Consider the following 23,047-nt stretch of genomic DNA (forward strand, 5'->3'; position numbering starts at 1 on the left):
CTGCACTATCCTGCGATTCCTACTCTGACTAGCACGTGGCACTGGTAGCAATCCCGAGATTACTACTTTTGAGGTCCTACTTTTTAATTTAGCTCCTAGCTCCTTAAATTTGTCTCGTAGGACCTCATCCCATTTTTTACCTATGTCATTGGTACCAATGTGCACCATGACAACTGGCTGTTCTCCCTCCCTTTTTAGAATGTCCTGCACCCGCTCCGAGACATCCTTGACCCTTGCACCAGGGAGGCAACATACCATTCTGGAGTCTCGGTTGCGGCCGCAGAAACGCCTATCTATTCCCCTTACAATCGAATCCCCTATCACTATCACTCTCCCACTCTTTTTCCTGCCCTCCTGTGCAGCAGAGCCAGCCATGGTGCCATGAACTTGGCTGCTGCTGCCCTCCCCTGATGAGTCATCCCCCTCAACAGTACTCAAAACGGTGTATCTGTTTTGCAGGGGGATGACCGCAGGGGACCCCTGCACTACCTTCCTTGCACTGCTCTTCCTGCTGGTCTTCCATTCCCTAGCTGGCTTTGGACCTTCAGCTGTGGTAAGACCAGCTCGCTACATGCGCTACTCACGTCATTCTCAGCATCGTGGATGCTCCAGAGTGAATCCATCCTCAGCTCCAATTCCGCAACGCGGCCCGTCAGGAGCTGGAGGCGGACACACTTCCCACACACGTAGTCGTCAGGGACACCGGAAGTGTCCCTGAGTTCCCACATGGTACAGGAGGAGCATATCATGTGACCGAGCTCTCATGCCATGACTTAACCCTTAGATACACTTAAATTGGCAACAATGCTAAAGTTTACTCACTGTTATAGAAGAGAAAAATCCCATCCTCGTCGCCATTGATACGTCCTTACTATACAGTATAAATGCACACGAGGCCCATGCTTGAGAGAAGGTCAGTCTGTGACCTGTCCTTTATTTCATCGCACTCAAGTGATGGAAGTGGGTGGAGCTTCCCCTTTTATATCTGAAGGTCTAGGTTAGGAGTGTCTCCCACAAGTTCACCACCTAGTGGTCAGTGTTCTCACAGTGTACAACTTTGGTCAGATTAAACATAGGTTACAATGATGGTTGAATACATGACATAACCATTCTATGATTCTAAGTCTGGCAGCTTCTGCGGAGAGAGAAACAGAATTAACGGTGACATTTTAAACCCCCGCCCTCCTGCCTCCACGGGGGGGCAGGGGGGCATTAAAATATCGGGATCATGAAACCTGACCCCATTTCCGTCGGTTTAAATTTTTATTTACCTAAATCAGTGCGTTGACAAGATGCCCACAAAAGGCACACAGGGGTCTAATTAACATTCAAAAGCCGCGGCCCGATGACATCATCGGCGCAGCACCTTCAATTTAACTGTAGGTCGGGGGAGGCCCACACTGCCGGCCAGAAGGTCCAAGGTGGGAGGCACTAACGGCCGTAAGGTAAGTACTGAAGATCACCTCCTTTTATCACTCCTTGTGCACCAGGAGGAGCAGGAATGTCCCCCCCCCTCCCACACCCCATCACAAAAGGAAGCCTTCAGCATCCCAGCTCCGATCGTTGGCACAGAGCTTCTGCCTACTCCACCCCGGCCCCCCAGCCCCCTAGCAATCTCTGCCTGGAGCTAGTCCCTCCCCTCGGCCCCCTAGCAATCACTGCCTGGAGCTACTCCCTCCCCCCAGCCCCCTAGCAATCTCTGCCTGGAGCTACTCCCTCCCCCCAGCCCCCTAGCAATCTCTGCCTGGAGTTACTCCTTCCCCCCGGCCCCCCAGCAATCACTGCCTGGAGCTACTCCCTCCCCCCGGCCCCCTAGCAATCTCTGCCTGGAGCTACTCCGGCCCCCTAGCAATCACTGCCTGGAGCTACTCCCTCCCCCCGGCCCCCTAGCAATCTCTGCCTGGAGCTACTCCGGCCCCCTAGCAATCACTGCCTGGAGCTACTCCCTCCCCCCGGCCCCCTAGCAATCTCTGCCTGGAGCTACTCCGGCCCCCTAGCAATCACTGCCTGGAGCTACTCCCTCCCCCCGGCCCCCTAGCAATCTCTGCCTGGAGCTACTCCGGCCCCCCAGCAATCTCTGCCTGGAGTTACTCCTTCCCCCTGGCCCCCCAGCAATCTCTGCCTGGAGCTACTCCGGCCCCCCAGCAATCACTGCCTGTAGCTACTCCTTCCCCCCGGCCCCCCAGCAATCACTGCCTGGAGCTACTCCTTCCCCCTGGCCCCCCAGCAATCACTGCCTGTAGCTACTCCTTCCCCCCGGCCCCCCAGCAATCACTGCCTGGAGCTACTCCGGCCCCCCAGCAATCTCTGACTGGAGTTACTCCTTCCCCCTGGCCCCCCAGCAATCACTGCCTGGAGCTACTCCTTCCCCCCAGCCCCCCAGCAATCACTGCTTGGAGCTACTCCCCCCCCCCCGCGGCCCCCCAGCCCCGCAGCCCCCCAGCCTCCCAGCAATCACTGCCTGGAGCTACTCCCTTGCCCCGGCCCCTCAGTAATCACTGCCTGGAGCTACTCCCTCCCCCTGGCCCCCCAGTAATCACTGCCTGGAGCTACTCCCTTGCCCCGGCCCCTCAGTAATCACTGCCTGGAGCTACTCCCTCCCCTCGGCCCCTCAGTAGTCACTGCCTGGAGCTACTCCCTTCCCCCGGCCCCCCAGTAATCACTGCCTGGAGCTACTCCCTCCCCCGGCCCCCCAGTCCCGCAGCCCCCTGGCCGCCCAGCAATCACTGCCTGGAGCTACTCCCCTCCCCTGGCCCCCCCCAGACCCCCCGTCCCCCAGTAATCACTGCCTGGAGCTACTCCCTCTCCCCGGCCCCGCAGCCCCCCAGTCCCCCAGCAATCACTGCCTGGAGCTACTCCATCCCCCCGGTCCCCCAGGCCCGCAGCCCCCTGGCCGCCCAGCAATCACTGCCTGGAGCTACTCCCCTCCCCCGGCCCCCCAGACCCCCCGTCCCCCAGTAATCACTGCCTGGAGCTACTCTCCTCCCCCGGCCCCTCAGCCCCGCAGCCCCGCAGCCCCCCCCGGCCCCCAGTAATCACTGCCTGGAGCTATTCCCTCCCCCCAGTCCCCCAGCAATCACTGCCTGGAGCTACTCCCTCCCCCGGCCCCCCTGTCCCGCAGCCCCCTGCCCCCCCCAGCCCCAATCACTACTGAGGCCTAACGAGTGATCTATAAAGTTATAGCATGATCTTCTTGCTTTTATATTCTATTCCTCTATTTATAAACGCAAGTAACCCATATACTTTTTTAGCCACCTTATCAAATTGCTGTGCTACCTTTAAAGATTTGTGTCTACAGACACTGAGATCTCTCTGCTGATCTAGACTTTACAAAATTGTATCATTTACAGTATACTGTCCTTTCCATTTTAGTCCTCTCAAAGTGCATCACTTCCGCATTGTACTCCATCTACCATGTTTCAGCCCATTTCCCCATCCTGAAGTTTATGTCATCCTGAAGCCTTTAACTTTCCTCATCTCTGTCTATTACTTTGCCAAGTTTGGCATCAGCTACAAACTTTATAATGCTGCTCCCTACACCCAAGTCTAGGTCGCTTATAAAAATTGAAGAGTAATGGACCCAAAACTGACCCTTGGGGAACACTACTGCAAAACAGCCCCCAATCTGAAAAGCATCCAGCCACCATCACTCTTTGCTTCCTGTCACTCAGCCAATTTTGTATCCATACCATAACTTTCCTCTCCCTCCTCTCCCCTCTCTCTTCCTCCCCTCCCCTCCAGTGTGGCACTTTGTCGAATGCCTCCTGAAATCCATATATGTATCTATTACACTACCTTGATCAACCTTCTATGTTACCTCATCAAATAATTCAATCAAGTTAGTCAGATACGATTTGCTTTTAACAAATCCACGCTGGCTCTCCTTGATTAACCCATTCCTTTCTAAATGAAAGTTTATTTTGTCCCTGGCAATGGTGTCCAATAACCTCTCCACCACCAATGTTAGGCTGACTGGCCAGTAGTTTCCTGGTTTATCCCTCTTCCCTTTCTTGAATAGTGGTATAACATTAACAGCCCTCCAGTCTTCCAGTACTACTCCTGTATCCAATGAGGGTTATAGAAGAACATAAGAATTAGGAGTAGTTGTAGGCCATAGAACCCCTCGAGCCTGCTGATCTTCGACCTCAACTCCACTTTCCTGCCTGATCTCCATGTCCCTTGATTCCTCTAGAGTCCAAAAATCTATCCATCCTCAGCCTTGAATATACTCAACCACTCAGCATCCACAGCCCTCTTGGGTAGAGAATTCCAAAGATTCACAACCCTCTGAGTGAAGAAATTCCTCCTCATCTCAGTCCTAAATGGCCGACCCATTCAGACTATGACCCTGGTTCTAGACTCTCCAGCCAAGGGAAACAACCTCTCAGCAACTACCTGTCAATCCCCCTCAGAATTTTATATGTTTCAATGCGATCACTTCTCATTCTTCTAAACTCCAAAGAGTATAGGTCCAATCTACTCAATCACTCCTCATAGGACAATCCTCTCATCCCAGGGATCAATTTAGTGAACATTTGTTGCACCGCATCTAAGACAAGTATACCCTTCCTCAGATAAGGAGACCAAAATTATGCACAATCCTCCAGGTGTGGTCTCTCCAAATTTGAAGGATTGAAAGATTGTAACCAATGCCTCTGCTATTTCTACCTTTGCTTTTTTCAGTAACCTGGGATGCATTTCCAACTTTCAGTAATGCTAATTTTCTTAGTGCATCTTCTCTATCTATTACTATCCTGTCCATAACTTCCCTTTTCTCTTTTAGTGTAACCTTCACATCATCATTTTGTGAAGACAGATGCAAAGTACTTATTCAATACTTTAGCCCTGTCCACTGCCTCTGCATGAAGATTTCCCTTTGGGTTCTTAATAGGCCCAACTTTTTCCCTAGCTAACCGGGTATACTTTATATGTTTATAAAATGTTTTAGCATTCACTTTAATGTTGCCTGTTAAGCATTTCTCGTCACCTCTCTTTGCCTCCCATATTAACCTTTTCATTTCTCTCCTGTATTTTCCATAATCTTCCTGATTATTAACTGAATTTTGCTCCTGGCTTTTGTCATAAGTCTCCTTTTTCAGTTTTAATTTAACTTTTAGTTCCTTTTTTTTCCAGAGCACATTAGCTTTGGAAACTCTTTTCAAAGGAATATGCCTAGTTTATATCTGAAATATCTCTTCCCTGTATGTCCTCCATTGCTCCGTTACTACTTTACCCTGCAATTGTCTTTTTCCAATGTGCTCAGTCCCTTCTTAAATCACTGAAATTAGCTCTTCCCAAGTTGAGCATTTTTAGCTTTGATATTTTCTGGTATCTTTCCATAATTACTTTAAACCAAATTATGTTGTGGTCACTGTTAGTTAGATGATCTCCTACTGTAACATACTCCACTTGCCCTACTTCATTTCCCAGAACCAGATCCAACACTGCTTCCTTCCTTGTTGTACTGGAGACATATTGATCGAGAAAGTTCTGTTGTACACATATCCGAAATTCCTCTCCTTCCCTACCCTTAGCACTATGCTTTTTCCCAGTTCATATTAAAGTCTCGTAATATTACTACCTGTTCTCCATTTTTGTTAAACGCTTTTGAAATTTGCTGACAAATTTGCTCATCTATCTCCTCACTGTTTGGAATTCCATAATAAAACTCCCAGCAACTCCTCCTTTGTTCCTCAACTCAAGCCAAATAGATTCAGTCCTAGAACCATCTAGTATATCCTTTCTATTTAGAACTATAAAACCATTCTTCATCAATGCTACCATGCCTCCTCCTCTTTTTCCTTCTCTATCATTCCTGAATATTTGGTGACCAGGAATATTAAGAACCCATTCCTGGCCTTGTTTGAGCCATGTCACTGTTAATGCAACCGCGTCATAATCCCATGAGGCAATTTGTACCTGCAGCTCACAAACCTTCTTAGTTACACTAAAGACATTGACATCTGACATACATGTCTGGAACTAGCTTCAAGCAGCACTTACTGACCAATAACCTTCTCACCGATGCTCAGTTTGGGTTCTGCCAGGACCACTCGGCTCCAGACCTCATTACAGTCTGGTCCAAACATGGACAAAAGAACTGAATTCCAGAGGTGAAGTGAGAGTGACTGCCCTTGACATCAAGGCAGTATTTGACCAAGTGTGGCATCAAGAAGCCCTAGAAAAATTGAAGTCAATGGGAATCAGGGGTAAATTCTCCAATGGCTGGAGTCATACCTAGTACAAAGGAAGATGGATGTGGTTGTTGGATGTCAATCATCCCAGCCTCAGGACATCACTGCAGAAGTTCCTCCGGGTAGTGACCCAGGCCCAACTATCTTCAGCTGCTTCATCAATGACCTTCCCTCCATCATAAGGTAAGAAAGGGGAATGTTCGCTGATGATTGCATAGTGTTCAGTTCCATTCGCAACTCCTCAGAAAATGAAGCAGTTCATGCCCAAATGCAGCAAGACCTGGATGACATTCAGGCTTGAGCTGATAAGTGGCAAGTAACATCCGCGCTACACAAGTGTCAGGCAATGACCATCCCCAACAAGTGAGCATCTAATCACCGCCCCATGACATTCAACGGCATTACCATCACCAAATCCCCCACCATCAACATCCTGGGGGTTACCATTGACCAGAAACTTAAATGGGCCAGCCACATAAATACTGTGGCAGCAAGAGCAGGTCAGAGACTGGGCATTCTGCAGTGAGTGACTCAACTCCTGACTCCCCAAAGCCTTGCCACCATCTACAAGGCACAAGTCAGGAGTGTGATGGAATAGTCTCTGCTTGCCTGGATGAGTGCAACTCCAACAACGCTCAAAAAGCTCAACACCATCCAGGACAAAGTAGCCCGCTTGATTGGCACCTCATCTACCAACTTCAACATTCACTCCCTCCACCACCGGCGCACTGTGGCTGCAGTGTGTACCATGTATAAAATGTACTGCAGCAATTTTCCAAGGCTTCTTCGACAGAACCTCCCAAACCTGCAACCTCTAGAGAGATAAGGGTAGCAGGCGCATGGGAACATCACCTCCTGCAAGTTTCCCTCCAAGTTTCACACCATCCTGACTTGAAATATATCGCTGTTCCTTCATCGTCGCTGGGTTAAAAATCCTGACACTCCCTCGCTAACAGCACTGTGGGAGTTCCTTCACCACAAGGACTGCAGCGGTTCAAGAAGGCGGCTCACCAACACCTTCACTAGGTTGATTCCGGAGATGAGAGGATTGACTTATGAGGATAGGTTGAGTAGGATGGACCTATACACATTGCAGTTCAGAAGAATGAGAGGTGATCTTATTGAAATTTATAAGATAATGAGGGGGCTCGATAAGATGGATGCAAAGAGGATATTTCCACTCATAGGGGAAATTAAAACTAGGGGACATGGGGCTAGAACCTCCACTTTTGTGCTTATTGCCAAAAATGGGCAATATTTCCGGCGTGGGCAGTAAAAAAGGGTTTTCAGATCATCGGCTTCTCGCCCATTCTCAAAGCACCTAGTCTCCATTTTTGAAAATGGCCGTTACCATGAACGATATGAAATGGGCATTAGCATTAAATTTTTTTGACCTTCTGCGTAAAGTGTCGCTGTCCTTATCCACACTCGATTCCCACGATTCAGGAGGTCAAGGGTCATCATGACATGTGTAGAAGAGGAGAGAGAGAGAGAGGAAGCTCAGAGGCACTGAAAGCCTGTGTGGCTGTGGCGTGTGCTTGTCTGGTTGTTGTGGGAGGCATGAGGGAGACTCACCAGCAGCAAAAAGCCTACTAAGCACCAAGAACATAGTTGCCACCAAGTTTTTGTCCAACAAATAAGATATAACATGGAAGGGATGAAGGAGGCCCTGGAGCTGGTAGCCAGGAACACTGGTGGCAGAGGGCTCCCAGTTGTCACAAAGCACGGCACTGCATCCCAAGGTGCCGCACCCCCATTGCCAACCAAACATGAGAGCCAGCAGCAACATCTTGCTTCTGGCTCAGAGCACGTTCCCACCTCGGGACCGTCCTCTCCCGTATCCGTCCAAGCAGCGTTTCAGCCATCACCCAACCCCCCCCAACGAAGCATTACCTGAGGGGCTCCTCGGCCAGGCGGCTTGGAGTCAGGAGGGGAAGGGAAAGGGGTAGAGGTGGGGAGAAGAAGTTGGGGGGGAGGGTTGGTTTGTTCAGAAATACTGATGATTTCAGACTAATGTTCGGTTTAAATGCTTTTTATTTAACAAAACCTTGTAGCGCATTGGCTCAGATAGCTGCACCATTACACACTGGTGATTCCTTAACATCAAAGGGTATAATTACACTTAACTTCAATCAACTTAAACTTTAACTGTCACCAAGGTGATGGCCACCATTGATGTATGACCTGCATATCCAGCAGTATGTCAGCCTTGTAAATAACACCAACGTTCTTTCAGGCAAAGCGATCATTGATGAGCTCCTGGTGTAAGCTCTTGCAGCTATCATGCCACCACGAGACCTTTACAGGGGTCTACAGGGGGGCGGGGACATGGCTTCAGCATCAGCCTGATTGTCTGGGCCAATGTCAGCATCTGCCTCCTCGTCGTCCTCGTCCTCTCTCTGGTGAGGTGGACTGTCAGACTCATCAGGCAATTCTTGTCCCCTCCTGATAGCCAAGTTGTGCAGCCTGGAGCACACCACCACAAATTAAGTTACCTGCTTAGGGTGGTATTGGAGCTCACCTCCTGAGTAGTCCAGACATCTGAAGCGCTGCTTCAGCACTCCAATGAATTTCTCCATGATATTGCGAGTTGCTCTGTGGCTCTCGTTGTATTGCCGCTCAGCTTCGGTGTGGGTGTCACGCAGGGGGGGGTCATCAGCCAGGTGACGAGGCCATATCCTTTGTCACCAAGCATCCAGCATTGACCTTGTGGCTGATTGTTAAACAAGTCAGATACAGTGCTCTCTCTCATCATGGATGCTGCCCGGAAATTGAGCATTCACAGCCAGTATCATTTGCTGGTGGTCGACAACCAGTTGAACATTCAGGGAGTGGGATCCCTTGCGATCCCTGAAAACCTCAGCATCCTGAAAAGGTGCCCGCATCGCGATGTGCATATAGTCTATTGCTCCCTGCACCTTGGGGAAGTTTGCAATTCTGGAGAATCCTCGAGCCCTCTCACTCTGTGCCTCCCTGGTCATAGGGAAGCTGATCAAATCCCTCCTGCGTGTATGCAGGGTTTCAGTGACCTGTCTAATGCAGCAATGTGTGGCATGCTGAGAAAGTCCGCAAATGTCTCCAGTTGTGGCCTGAAAAGAATCTGAGGTGTAGAACGACAGTGCTGCGGTGACTTTGACCTCGACGGACAGTGCAGTACTGATGGTGCTGGCAGGTTGCAGATCTGCCCTTATCAGCTGGCATACCTCAGTGATAACCTCTTTGTGGAAGCGCAGTCTCTGAAGGCAGGTGGTGTCGGGCAAGTCGAGGTAAGAATGCTTCTCCTTGTACTTGTGGGGGAGTGTAACGTCTGGTCCTCCTCATCAGTCTGTCATGTCTTACATTGGGCACATAATGCAGTGGAGCAGACCTTCGGCGATCTCAAGTCTGCTGCATGTAATTGGTCACCAAGAGAGGGTGAGAAAGGACAGGCCCCATTGCAGTAGCTCTCTGTTTTCCACCGATTGGTCACAAACAAGGAATGTCCCGACAAAGACAACTATTCAATTCTAATCGGTCACAGTATGGTTAAGATGTTTGTAGAGATGTTCACATCAACTCCAACGACCTGCAGAGTACATCCGAACTCCCCCGAGGTTGAAGCACAGCCGCCTTTTAAAGGATGAGACATGTGATCTAGAACATGGCATCCATAATGCTGTGATTAGTTCCAGTTAGTTCCACTTTTTTTGGGCGAGCGATGTTGTGGGCGATGTGGTGAAATTAACGCTGGGCAATCTCATAGCTGCTAGTTTCGGTAAATATGCTCTTTGCGACAAAAAAAAGTGGGCGGGTGGTATTATTGAATCTTGGCGTTAACTCAGAGCGGAAATTAACACTGGGTAATATTATGGGCTTTGATCTCTCCCATTCTGCTGATTCCGCCCCAAAAAAGTGGGCGGGCGGTAATATTATTTCCCGGTGTTAAGCACATGGGGAAAGTAACGCTCGGCAATAAGTTTCCTAAAAATGCTCATCAGTTTCCATTTTGTGCCACAATGGGTTATATTTGGGCATTATACATCATTTCAGCGGTAAAATGGGCGTTAAGTGGGCGTTAAGCATGCAAAAAAGTGGAGGTTCTAGCCCATAGTCTTAGAATAAGGAGCCGCCCATTTAAAACTGAGATAAAGAGAAATTTCTTCTCTCAGAGGCTTGTAAATCTATGGAATTCTCTGCCCCAGAGAGCTGTGAGGGCTGGGTCATTGAATATATTTAAGGTGGATATAGATAGATTTTTGAGCGATAAGGGAGTAAAGGGTTATGGGGAGCGGGCAGGGAAGTGGAGCTGAGTCCATGATCAGATCAGCCATGATCTTATTGAATGGTGGAGCAGGCGCGAGGGGCCAAATGGCCTACTCCTGCTCCTATTTCTTATGTTCTCATGTTCTCAAGGGCAATTAGGGGTGCACAATAAATGCTGGCCTGGCCAGCGACGCCCACATCCCAGCAACAATTTTTTTTTTAAGATACAGGTTGAACCTCCCTTATCCGGAACCTTCAGGACCTGGCCTGTTCCGGATAAGGGATTCTTCCGGACGAGGGGTGATCACGTTAAATTGGATGGTACAGGTACTGAGCAAGGGGATAGCGGGGCTGGCTGGCTTGGGGCTGGGAGTGCGGCAGAGAGATCATGGGGGGGGAGGGGGGTGGCGGTGGATCGCAGGGTCAGGCCAGTGATTGCGGGAATTGGCAGCGAGGAAGGACTTTAATTTGTTCAATTTATTCAAATCGGATTTCTGCGCATGCGCCACCCAGTGACCTGGAATGGTTCCGGATGAGGGGTGGCTCCGGATAAGGAAGTTCCGGATAAGGGAGGTTCAACCTGTAATTATCCGTTCCAACTAGTATGTGCCCCACAAGTGTTTTATCCATATATGCTATGACGAGGGTTGCACGTGCCATATCTTCTTGCGGCTATCAGTGTTAGATCCATTAGTTTAGGTGTTGCCAGGGGATTCTTCCACAAGTGGGTAGGCTGAATAGGCATAGGCCTGGGTGCAGGAATTGTCGTATTCTTGTTGAGCCCTTGTCCAAGTTTACTGAATGTCCAAACACAATTGGAATATGTGTATCAGTGTGACCACACCCCCTTTGCAGTAATCCCTCAGGGAGGAGTGGAATTTGTAACACATCTGTGGAGTTCATTATATTTCATGTATTTGCAAAGCGTAGGGTCCCTATGGGTTAGTCAATGATCATTGCTTGGAACAAAATGTTATTTAATGCTACTTGGAACTGAAATTCATCAGTAGATTACTCTTTGTTATTTACAGCAAAACATTTCAAAAGGCTCCTATTGAAGAAATATTTAACCCTATGAATTTTTTGTATGTTTGTAGGCTGTGCATTTTCAAATCTTTTTTCAGTCTTACAAACAGAAACTTGAGCACATAATGTAGGCACTACTGAGGGAGTGCTACACTGTCTGAGGTGGCGTCGCTCAAATAAGGTGTCTGCCCTCTCAGGTGGCCATAAACGACCCTTTGGCACTTTTCAAAGAGTTCTCCTGCTGTCCTGGCTAACAGTTATCCCTCAACCAACAACAAATTATTTGGTCATTGTCTCATTGCTGTTTGTAGGATTTTGCTGTGCTCAAATTTGCTGTCCCCATTTGCCTACATTACAGCAGTACTACACTTTGGGCTTCCTGAGGTGATGAAAGGTGCTATATAAATGCAATTCTTTCTTTCTTCCTTCTTAAAAGTCCTGTGGCTAATGTAATCCACAGAAACTAGGTAACACAAAAATCTAGTTTTCCTGCAGTAATGAATCAATATTTTGAAATGTTTCTAAGTTATAAAAGAGGAACTTTTGAGTTCCAGTTTCAGTAAAGAGCTGAGAGGTCAAACTCAGGCCCACGTGACAGAAAATTCAGTCACCACGGCATGCAGAAATGGATCCTCCCCAGGCTTACCAGAAGGGGATTCTCCCCTTTACTTGAGGCTCATTTTTTCCCCACACATTTCCCACCACCTCTTGCAGCTGAAAAACTGCAATTTGTGAAATACTGAATAGATATAACTCAAAAGCAGAATTCATTTTCAACAGATATATCCATTGAAATTATAAAAAAAACTAATGGGAAAGTGTAAAATTTCTCCAGAAATAACACCGCCTGCTGTATCACCACAGTAAACTTCACTGCTTTGCCGAAGAGTATAATTCGAGCAGTGAATTTTCACAACACAAGCCTGAGAATAATTTTTCATCACCAGCTCCATCTAGTGCTATGTTTTCAGATAAACTCCTTCATTTAATACAGCAAGCATTTTGCAGGTGATTGAACAAGGTTTTACAGTCCTCACCACTTATTGGGGCCAAGTTTCGGCCTGAGTTGCTCCTGTTTTTTTGGAGCAACTGGTTTAGAATGGAGTATCTTAGAAATTGCAATTCTCAACATTTAGTTTGCTCCAGTTCTAGTCAGTTAGAACAGTTTCAGTTTGGAACAGATTTTCTTTTTCAAAAAGGGGCGTGTCCGGCCACTTACGCCCGTTTTGAAAGTTTAGGCAGCGAAAACTTACTCCAAACTAACTTAGAATGGAGTAAGTGTAGATTTTTGTACGCTCAGAAAAACCTTGCCTACACTTAGAAAATCAGACATAGGTTACAAATCAGGCGTAGGGAATGGCGGGGGGGCGGGGGGGCTTAAAGGGAAGTTTACAAACATTAAACACTTCAGTTTTACAAATAAAGAGCCATCATCAATAATAAATGATAAATACATCAATGAATCAAACAATAAATCAATCAAAAAAAATGAATAAAAAATGTTAAAAATTTAAAAATAAATAAATAAAACATTTTCTACTTACCGACTGCAGCACCGGGGGCCCTCCAACAGCGTGCTGGGATGCGCCCCCCCCAGTGTGTCTCTGTCAGTGTCTCTATCTCTCTGTCTGTCTGGGTGTGTCTCTCTCACTCTCTGTCTGTCAGTGTCTATGTTTCTGACAGCGAGGAGAGGGGGAGGAGGGGGGGGGTGGAGGGGGGGGGACAGGGAGGGAGAGGGAGGGAGGGGGAGAGAGAGGGAGGGGGAGGAGGAAGGGAGGAGAAGGGAGGGAGGGGGAGAAGGGAGGGAGGAAAGAGGGAGGAAGGGAGGGAGGAGGAGAGGAGAGAGGAGAGGGAGGCTGAACGGGCCCGGCCCATCTGGACCCAAGACTTCGGGCGGGGCCCGCTCCCAGCACCGGAGTTAAAGGTAGGTGACCGGGGGTCGGGTCAGGTCCTGGGAGGAGCAGGAGTCGGGTCGGGTCCGGGAGTGGAGCGGGAGTCGGGTCGAGTCCGGGGCGGGGGAGCGGGAGTCGAGTCGGGTCGGGTCGGGTCCGGTGGGGAGCAGGGTCCAGGGGGGGTGTCGATTCGGGTCCCGGGGGAGGGGGGGGAGTCGGGTCAGGTCGGGGCGGGGGGGTCAGGTCGGTGGAGAGTCGGAGCGGGAGCTTGGGGGGGGTGGAGGAGTTTGAGAGAGCCATCTGAAGGGAGGAAGCAGGAGCTGGCCGTGGGAGGTGCAGCCTGATCCACGCCGCCCCAGTGATGACATTCGGCCAGGGCTAGGGGCTGCGTGCTTCGGGCCCCTCCCACACAGTTTTGGGCGCCTGGAGCTACTGCACATGCGCGGCCACTGTAGCGCATGTGCAGAGGTCCCAGCACTGTTTTCAGCGCAGGGACCTGGCTCCGCCCCCCACAGCTCGTGCTGCACCGCGCCCAGCTCCAGAGGACCTGCAGGGAGCCGGAGAATCTGTAAGTATTTTTTAGGCGCACTTTTGGGCGTGCAAAATGGGCGTCCAGGTCGGGGCTGCGCCGCTCTAGGCGCGGCCCAAAACTTGGGCCCATTAAGCCTTCGCTTAAACTGTACAGCTTCCTATATTGGGCAAATGGCGCTAATCATTTGCCATTACCCTAGGCATCAATTACAAAGGCGCCGCTTAAACCGTATTGAGCAGGCCGACTATTTTGGGCATCTGTTCACATCTCGTTAAAGTGCAATTATCTGTCATTAAGTACTGTGGTATTGTTACATATGCCTGCTTCAATTTGATCTATTCCTCAAATCTAAAGCATTGTAAGATTTTTAACCGTAACCCTTATACTAACCCTAAACCTAACACAGGGAGATTATAGGGATGAAATTGGGTGCCTTTGCGCCCCCGGGGCACTAATGCAACGCAAATGGCTTTGCGACCAGGCACGGCAATGACATCGACTCCTGCCATATTCGGCAGGAGCTTTGCGGCTGTGCTACAGCGGTGTGCCCTGACCTCCTTTGCCCGGAGATCATGACATCATCACCGTGCGCACTAACCCGGTAGTGCCCGGCACCCAAAATGAACTTCCTCCCCCTGCAGCAGCGCCGGGCGAAAATACCGGCAGCTGCAGGCAGTGTGCATCGGGCGGTGGCCGCTTCGGGGGCAAAGCTTAAAGGCGAGGTGGCCGAGGTGAGTAAAATAAAGCTTACCTTTTTTCTTCGAGTTTTTTTCACAAGTTCCTGCCCGCGATCGATTAGCCCGGCACTGTGCTTGCGTGCCGTGCTGATCGTGTGGGATCACGGCTGTCGTGGTGGTCCAGGTATTTTGCAGAGTCTGCAGAGATGGCCCTTCCCTTTAAGGGAGGGAAGGAGCCTTTGAACGCGGCAGTGTGCAGCGCTGCTGAACTCATCGCCCTGCCTGCTGACGATTGCGCTCCAAGAAGGAAGTGAAGTGCCTGATTTAACGCTCCACTCCCTTCTTGGAGCACAAATGACTAATTTTTTTTAAGGTTGTAATCGTTAGCGTCTGGCACTGACTTTTCAAACTTTTAACTATTAGCGCCCCAAATGGGGCAATAGTGAATTATCCCCCTTAATTTTCAAATGGTTCCACGCACATTTTTGGAACATTCAAACAGAAATATCACAACTCAGCAGCACTTATACATTGCTATGAGCTGTTTCCATGGGTTTCAGAATTGGTAATCAAGCAGTCGGCAATTGTGTTTATGTCCAAACTTATAGAAGTAAATACGATATTTATTAAATGAGAGAATGTGAATGCTGAAAGATACTTTCAGATCGGCAAAATAACAAAGACATGGGCTCAGAGTTAAGGACAAGTTAAGGACAGATAACAGGACGCACTTCTTTACAGAGGATGACCAACAATGGTATTTGTCATGTTTGTAACCTTCACATAATTGTAACCTTTATGTAACAACACTGTACACTGTATGCACCTGAGGAATGCACACCTTGACCACAGGGGGTGAACTTGTGGGAGATACTCCTCACCTGGTCATCCAGGTATATAAAGGGAGGTCCCACACAGGGTCAGCACTCCTTGGTCCTGGGAATAAAGGTTCAGGTCACGTAGTGACCTTGTCTGCAGTACATGCCTTGTGTGATTCTATAGTAAGGTGTAAGGACACTACATTTGGTGACAAGAAACAGGAATCAACGACTCACGAGGATGGCCACCGGTAGCACAGAGGAACGGTACTGTGTTGGTGAGGACTGGGACGATTTCGGTGAGAGACTCCAGCAGAGCTTTGTCACGAAGGACTGGCTGGGAGCGGCAGCGGCTGACAAGCGGAGGGCGCATCTACTGACCAGCTGTGGATCCAAGACGTATGCACGGATCTATGACCTATAACCTGCTCACACCCGAGAAGCCGGTGGACAAGTTCTTTGAAGAGCTCAGCACACTGATCGGTGAGCACCTCAAACCGGCGAGCAGTATACACATGGCCCGGCACCGTTTCTATACACACTGGCATCGGGAGGGACAAAGCATATCGGACTTTGGTGCAGACCTTTGGCGTTTGGTCAGCCTCTAAGTTCACAGACGCCTACAGGGGGAAGATGTTAAGGGATTTCTTCATTGAGGGCATTGGTCATGCTGGGATTTTCAGGAAGCTTATTGAGGACAAGGACCATTGACTTTGGAAAGGCAGCGTTGATAGCTAAGACCTTCATGGCAGGGGAAGAGGAGACCAAGATAACTTACGTGCGCAGCCCTGGTTCCAACGTGGCGATGGACCAGAGAGTTAACATTGTAAACGCGACTCAGAACCCCGCAGGCAGGCAAGGGCAATTCGACACCGCCTAGGTAGCAACAGACTCTAGGGTGGGCCAGCAACAGAGACAATGGCAGGGGGATCGGCAATTCACGCCATCACAAGGGACAATACGCCCCGGGATGGGACCATTGACACTCACCAACAGAGTGCTCAGGAGTAATCAAAGAGACAATCAGAGAGGAATGCCTGTTAATAGTTCCTTTGTTCACAACAATCTCAGCTCATGCTGGAGGTGCGGTGACAGACATGCTGTGAAAACCTGTAGGTTTCAACAATTTATCTGTAGAAACTGTAACTTCAGTGGACACTTGGCCAGAATGTGCAGAAAGCCCATAGCGAGGCTAGTCTACAAGGCAGAGGAACCAGACGAGGGGTCAGCAAGGCAGGTTGATGCTTGGGGCAAAGCTATGGACGCTGAAGTCCAGCGGGTTCATGTGGCAGACATCCACAGCTCGTATACCAAAACGCCACCTATGATGATGAAAGTCCTATTAAATGGCATCCCGGTACGCATGGAGCTGGACACAGGAGTCAGCCAGTCACTTATGAGTGCCCAACAATTTGAAAAACTATGGCCACTCAAAGCTAACGGGCCTAAACTGGAACGCATTGACACGCAGTTATGGACGTACACCAGAGAGATCATCCCAGTGCTAGGCAGTGCAAACTTGGTGGTCACACACAATAGATCGGAGAACCGGCTGCCACTCTGGATTGTCCCGGAGAATGGTCCCGCGCTCTTGGGGAGGAGCTGGTTAGCCGAGATGAACTGGAAATGGGGGGATGTGCACGCCATTTCATCTGTGGAGCGAAGTTCATGCTCACAGGTCCTACAGAAATTCGAGTCACTTTTTCAACCAGGTGTCGGGACTTTTAAGGGCACCAAAGTAGTGATACGCATCACCCCGGACGCCAGACCAGTGCACCACAAAGCCAGAGCTGTGCCGTATGTGATGCGTGAGAAAATTGAGAGTGAGTTGGACAGGCTGCTAAGAGAGGGCATAATGTCGCCTGTTGAATTCAGTGACTGGGCAGGTCCCATCGTTCCTGTCCTTAAAGAGGATGGCTCGGTCAGGATTTGTGGCGACTACAAGGCCACCATCAATCGAGTGTCACTACAGGACCAATACCCGCTTCCTAGAGCGGAGGATCTTTTTGCCACGCTGGCAGGTGGCAAGCTGTTCACCAAGTTGAACCTCACTTCAGCCTACATGACTCAGGAACTGGCTGAAGAATCCAAGCTTCTGACCACCATCACTACACACAAGGGACTATTTGTTTACAACAGGTGTCCATTTGGCATTCGTTCAGCAGCCGCTATCTTCCAGAGGAACATGGAAAGTGTTAAGTCCTGACTCTAATATACTGACTTACACGAGACACATGCTGAAGTCAAGGTCACACAGGACCTGCACCTTTAATTCCAGCTCTCCCGTGCTGCACTTGCCTGAGACCTCTCTTTATATACCTCAGTGGGACAGATATGGAGTGTCTCCTGCAAGTGCACCCCTGGTGGTAAGGTATGCTTATTGTTACAGGTCATATCCAGTTACAGTCATGTATAGCATGGTAAGATATAGTTATATACAGTAATGTGAGATACATGACATCACCCTCCCAAGGCCTTATTGCCTTTATAGATCCAGTCTCTCAGGTGATCTGCGTTCTCGCGTGGAGCATCTTAGTTGTGGTTCAGTTGTTTGCGTTGGTGCCTGTTTTTCGTTCGGTGTGATTGCTGGTATCTCGCCTGAGCTGTCTGTTGAGACTGCCCTTTCCTCAGGTTGTTCCACTTGTCTGTCCACAGGTGTGGTGTGAGTTCCACATTGTAGTCTGCCTCTGGTTCTTCAGTGTTATCAGTGAATCTACTTTTTATTTGGTTTACATGCCTCCGGCAGGTTTGGCCATTGTCCATTTGTACAACCAATAGCTTGTTTCCTTCTTTGTCTGTTACTGTCCCTGCAAGCCATTTGGGACCCCGGCCATAGTTTAGCACAAACACTTTGTCCCCATCTCATTCTACCTCCCCCTCGAATTTCAGTCATGGTACTCAGTTAGCTTTTGACGCTTAGCCTCAACAATTTCATGCATGTCTGGGAGGATTAACGAGAGCCTGGTCTTTAAGGTTCGTTTCATCAATAGTTGTGCGGGGGGAACCCCAGTCAACGAATACGGACGAGATCTGTGTGCCAGCAGCAGTCGCGACAGGCGGCTCTGCAGCGTGGGACCTTGGATTCTGAGCATGCCTTGTTTAATGATCTGCACTGCTCGCTCCACCTGGCCATTGGAGGCCGGCTTGAAAGGTGCCGTCTTAACGTGATTTATACCGCGGTCAACTATAAAATCATGAAATTCTGCACTGGTGAAGCACGGACCATTATCACTGACCAATATGTCAGGAATACCGTGCGTTGCAAACATTGTTCTAAGGCTCTCCACAGTGGGTGGAGATGGTGCTCGAGTTTAAAATGGTGCACTCGATCTATTTTGAAAATGCATCAATGACTATGAGGAACATTTTGCCCATATTGGGCCCGCATAGTCTACATGCACCCACAACCACGGTTTGGTGAGCCAGGGCCAGGGGCTTAGTGGGGGCCTCCCTGGGGGCATTACTGAGTTGGGCACAAATGGTGCACCAAGTCCGCGTCAATGCCAGGCCACCAGACATGGGATCTGGCTATGGCCTTCATAAGGGCGATCCCCGGATGCTCACGATGGAGCTCCTGGACAAACGCCTCCCTGCCTCATAGGGGCATAACTACTCGGCTGCCCCACATCAGGCAGTCTGCCTGTAGTGAGAGTTCATGCATGCGCCTATGGGAGGGTTTGACCTCCTCGGGGCAGACATCGCGAGCCTCTGCCCAGTCACCGGTTAAAACGCATCTTTTAACTAGAGATAACGTGGAGTCGCTGGTCGTCCAGGTTCTGATTTGGCGAGCCGTCATGGGTGAACCTGTGGATTCAAAGGCATTGATTGCCATGACCATCTCACAGTCCTGTTCGTCGGACCCTTCTGTGGTCGCCAGGGGTAACCTGCTAAGCGCATCGGCACAGTTGTCTGTGCCTAGTCTGTGCCTTATCGTGTAGTCGTAAGCCGGTAGCATGAGTGCCCACCGCTGAATGCGCGCCGAGGTGTTGGCGTTGAGTGCCTTGCACTCGGATAGTAGGGAAGTGAGGGGTTTATGGTCGGTTTCTAATGCAAACTTGGCCCCGAAAAGGTACTGGTGCATCTTTTTGACACCGTACATGCATGCGCGCGCCTCCTTCTCAACCATACCGTACCCGTGCTCTGCCCACGAAAGTGATCTGGTGGCATAAGCAACAGGCTGCAATTTACCTGCATCATCGATGTGCTGTAAAACGCACCCGACACAGTACGCTGACGCTTCACACGTAAGGACTAACTTTTTACCTGGGTCAAAAAAGGCTAAAACACTCTTGGAACATAGAAGGTTGCGTGCCTCATTGAAGGCGCGTTCTTGGGCGTCCCCCCAAAACCAATCGCACCCCTTTCTGAGTAGCACGTGGAGATGCTCCAGCAGCGTGCTCAAGTTCTGCATAAAGTTCCCAAAGTAATTAAGTAGCCCGAGAAAGGCGCGCAGTTCCGAGACATTCCGGGGCCTGGGTGCCAGGCGAATTGCTTCGGTTTTGGATTCGGTTGGGCAGATTCCATCAGCGGCAATCCTTCTGCCCAAAAATTCAACCTCAGGCGCGAGAAACAGACACTTGGATTTCTTAACTCTTAGGCCTACCCGATCCAATCAACTTAGTACTTCCTCAAGATTGCGGAGATGAGAGTCAGTGTCCCTGCCCGTGATGTGTGTGTCATCTTGAAACACAACCGTCCCCGGGATGGACTTGAGCAGACTCTCCATGTTGCGCTGGAATATAGCAGCTGCTGACCTGATGCCAAATGGGCATCGATTGTACACGAAAAGGCCTCTGTATGTTGATGGTGGTGAGTAGCTTAGACTCTTCGGTCAGTTCTTGCGTCATATACGCAAATGTGAGATCAAGTTTCGAGAAAAGTTTTCCTCCAGCCAACGTGGCAAATAGGTCCTCCGCTCTGGGCAGGGGTATTGGTCCTGTAGGGAGACTCTGTTTATGGTAGACTTGTAATCCCCACAGATTCGCACGGATCCATCAGGCTTCATGACGGGGACGATGGGGCTTGCCCAGTCGCTGAATTCCACGGGAGAAATTATGCCTTCCCGCAGAAGCCGGTCCAGTTCATTTTCAATCTTTTCCCTCATCACATAAGGCACAGCTCTAGCCTTGTGATGGACCGGTCTAGTATCCTGTGTGATGTAGATTCTAACTTTAGCCCCTTTGAAGGTGCCCACACCTGGCTGAAAGAGATGTTCAAAACGGCTTAGAACTGTTGAGCAGGAGGTCCATTCCTCTGACGACATGGCGTGAACATCATCCCATTTCCAATTAAGTTCTGCTAGCCAGCTTCTCCCCAACAGGGCTGGGAGATCCCCGGGACCAATCCACAGGGAAAGTCGGTGCACCATCCCTTTGTGTGTGACTGAGAGCATGGCGCTGCCAAGGACTGGGACAATTTCTTTAGTATAGGTCCTTAGTTTGGTGTCGATCTTTGTGAGTTTTGGTCTGTTGCTTTTGTGCGGCCACAGCTGTTCAAATTGTTGGACGCTCATGAGGGATTGACTGGCCCCCGTGTCCAGTTCCATGTTGACGGGTATCCTGTTGAGTAGAACCCTCATCATAATTGAAGGCGTCTTGGTGTAAGAACAGTGGACATTGATCGTGTTAAGCTGCTGTACCTCGGCATCCCGTGCACTGTTCCAACCGTCTTCTGGTCCGCTTTCCGACCCTTCCGATTCATATACCAGCCGAGCTGCTGTTTTTCTGCACATGCGAGCCAGATGCCCTGTGTAGTTGCAGTTTCTTCAAACGGCATGCTGAAATCGACACACCCTGGTTGAGTGCCTTCCCCCACATCTCCAACACAGACCGTTTCCATTGTTTCCGAAGGATGAGCTGCGTCTGGCTGATCTCCCTTGAGCTTCTCTCAATCTGTTGTTGATTGCTCGCATTGTGGGTTGATGAGGTGTGATCGGCCGTTCATGTGGCCCTTGATTTGGATGGCTTCTGGCGTCACTGTCTGCTGTTGAAGGCCTGCTCTCCTGCCTTTGTCTGTGTGTGGGGGTAGCAGTTTGGTTCACAATGTGAACCCCTTGTTCCGATGCCTCATTGGTTGTCGTACCCGAAGTATAGATCAGCCTCGTTTCTTCTTCACCTGCCAAGAACGTCTGTGCAACCAGTGCTGCTGCCTCTAGAATCAAGTTCTTAGTCTCTATAAGCTTTCGGAATATGCCTGCGTGGCCTATTCCTTCAATAAAAAAGTCTCTCAGTACTTCTCTCCTTAGTTCATCGGGGAACTCATATGAACGAGCCAGCCTCCGAAGTTCCGCCATGAAGTCGGGTATGCTTTGGCCCACACAGCGTCTGTAGTTGTAGAACCTGTGTCTGACCATGTGTAGGCTGCTCGCTGGCTTCAGGTGGTCTCTCAAACTCCTCAAACGACTTGCTTGCTGGTTTCTCGGGTGCCAGCAGGTCTTTCATTAAGGCGTATGTTTTCGAGCCACAGCTGATCAAGAGATGGGCTCTTCGCTTGTCTGCCTTATCGTCGCCCGGCCAGTCTTTGGTCACAAAGCTTTGCTGGAGCCTTTCTATAAAGTCATCCCAATTGTCTCCAGCATTGTATTTCTCATCTGAGCTGTTGGTAGCCATTCTGTGGATTCTGTGATCCCGTAACTCGTCGCCACTGTTAAGTCCTGACTCTAATATACTGACTTACATGAGACACATGCTGAAGTCAAGGTCACTCAGGATCTGCACCTTTAATTCCAGCTCTCCAGTGCTGCACTTGCCTGAGACCTCTCTTTATATACCTCAGTGGGACAGGTATGGAGTGTCTCCTGCAAGTGCAGCCCTGGTGGTAAGGTATGCTTATTGTTACAGGTCATATCCAGTTACAGTCATGTATAGCATGGTAAGATACAGTTATATACAGTAATGTGAGATACATGACAGAAAGCTTGCTTATATCCATTCCTGGAACAATCGTATTCCAAATGACATCCTTATCACGGGTCGAGACACCGAGGAACACCTCCACAACCTGGAGGAGGTGCTACGCCGACTGGGCCGGGTAGGCCTGCGACTAAAGAAGTCCAAGTGTGTGTTTTTGGCCTCAGAGATCGAGTTTTTGGGCAGGAGGGTTGCCGCAGACGGGATCCGGCCCACCGAATCCAAAATGGAGGCGATCCGTCGTGCGCCCAGGCCCGGCAACACATTGGAGTTGCATTCTCTGCTGGGACTATTGAACTATTTCGGGAATTTTCTGCCGAACTTAAGCACATTGTTGGAGCCACTACACGTGCTCCTGCGTAAGGGTTGTGAATGGCTTTGGGGGGACTGTCAAGAACGGGCTTTCAATCGGGCGCGGAACCTGCTTTGTTCTAACAAGCTGTTGACCCTGTACGACCCCTGTAAGAAATTGGTTTTAATGTGTGATGCATCATCCTATGGGGTTGGGTGCGTGTTACAGCAGGGTAATGATGAGGGCCAACTACAACCTGTGGCTTATGCCTCCAGGTCGCTCTCCCAGGCAGAACGGGGATATGGGATGGTTGAAAAGGAAGCGCTCGCATGTGTCTACGGGATGAAAAAGATGCATCAGTACCTTTTCGGCAGAAGGTTCGAGTTAGAAACGGACCACAAACTGTTAACATCCCTTTTGTCTGTCAGCAAGGCTGTCAATGCTAATGCGTCAGCTCGCATACAGC

The sequence above is a fragment of the Pristiophorus japonicus genome, chromosome 2 (assembly GCF_044704955.1).
Source record: "Pristiophorus japonicus isolate sPriJap1 chromosome 2, sPriJap1.hap1, whole genome shotgun sequence".
Classification (NCBI taxonomy): Eukaryota; Metazoa; Chordata; class Chondrichthyes; family Pristiophoridae; genus Pristiophorus; species Pristiophorus japonicus.